This window comes from Cibotium barometz, chromosome 47, assembly GCF_041138505.1.
Source record: "Cibotium barometz isolate CiBa-2024 chromosome 47, ASM4113850v1, whole genome shotgun sequence".
In the NCBI taxonomy this organism is placed as follows: Eukaryota; Viridiplantae; Streptophyta; class Polypodiopsida; order Cyatheales; family Cibotiaceae; genus Cibotium; species Cibotium barometz.
The window spans coordinates 12,085,250-12,086,773 of NC_141092.1; the positions used below are offsets into that span (position 1 = coordinate 12,085,250).

Below are 1,524 nucleotides of genomic sequence, written 5' to 3' on the forward strand. Positions count from 1 at the left end.
ACTAGGATGTTATATGGGTGTAGACTTGTATATAGCATATATTTATTGTTTGCAGTATCATGCAGAGTTACTTCATTGATTTGGCCATGTGCCGACATTTTGTTATCACATGGAAATAACCCACAATCTTTTAGCATGGAGTACCAACTACATTAGTGTCATCAGCATGGGATAATAACTCAAGTACCAACAACATTAGTGTCATAGTATTTTAAGTTAGATTACTCAATTATCCACAATACCAACTAACCACCATAGCATATTAATCCAATACCAACTATGATCCAAGATAAATGACCCATCTACCTACAGTATTAGTGTCATAGCATTTAAAGTAAAATTACTCAATTATCCACAATACCAACTAATCAGCATGACATATTAGTCCAATACCAACTATGTTTCAAGATAAATGATCCATCTACCTACAACCCTAATTTCAACGATTTAATGGGTTGGACGATGTTAGAGCTTTTTAAGCATGGGACAGAGATATGTGGTAAACGGTGCGGATGCATGTTATTTGTGCTAGGGTTGAGGCTAATTTTCAAGGCGATTGGACCAGAGCAGCTTTGCACGCACAATCTTGGGAAGTAAACTCAGTGGGACGCTTGGCAACATGTACCAGAATCCAAAGAAAACATTGCACACAATGTGCAAAAATGAGCACTTTGTGAATCCAACCAATGGGCACAGCCCTGCACACACCTGCTCCCAGCCTGCAATCTCAGGATTCCAAGCTAATGACCTCTTTTATGGGTCTCTTTGAGATGGATATTAAGTGCCAAGAGGCAAATCTTAGTTTTGAAGTGAAGAAAATGGTATGGTCATCTTAAAAAAAATATTTATACAATATATAATGTAAATCAGTGTTTCCACCAGTATCTCGGGTTTCGTGGTGTAGTTGGTTATCACGTCAGTCTAACACACTGAAGGTCTCCGGTTCGAGTCCGGGCGAAGCCACTTTTGTATTAAGAAGGGGATAATCTTCCCCTTCAATCAATGCTAGGATAGCTGTTAGGAGCTACCTCCCTTACAACTTTTAAGGAAGTAGAAGTGGCCGAAATCCTCTATGTTGGCTTTTATACTTTATTGGGTAAAGACTCACTATGACGTCTCAGGTTCGAGTCCAGGCGAAGCCACTTTTGATTTAAGGCATTAGAGCATCACTATGACGTCTCCGGTTCGAGTGCAGGCGAAGCCACTTTTGATTTAAGAAATTTTCCTCTTCAATCAATGCTAGGATAGCTGTTAGGAGCTACCTCCTAACAGCTACCTCCTTTACAATTTTGAAGGAAGTAGAAGTGGCTGAAATCCTCTATGTTGGCTTTTATACTTTATTGGGTAAAGACTGAAGGCATTAGAGCATCGCTATGATGTCTCCGGTTCGAGTGCGGGCGAAGCCACTTTTAATTTAAGAAGGGGATTATTTTCCTCTTCAATCAATGCTAGGATAGCTGTTAGGAGCTACCTCCTTTACATTTTTTAAGGAAGTAATAGTGGCTGAAATCCTCTATGTTGGCT

General features: G+C 39.7%; 1 non-coding gene across 1 annotated transcript; it reads left to right on the forward strand.

Moving 5' to 3' along the window:
* The first annotated feature begins 889 nt into the window (after window positions 1-889).
* On the forward strand, window positions 890-963 carry TRNAV-AAC (transfer RNA valine (anticodon AAC)). Its single transcript has one exon. It is a non-coding gene; the product is annotated as a tRNA-Val (tRNA).
* Window positions 964-1,524: the final 561 nt, after the last annotated feature.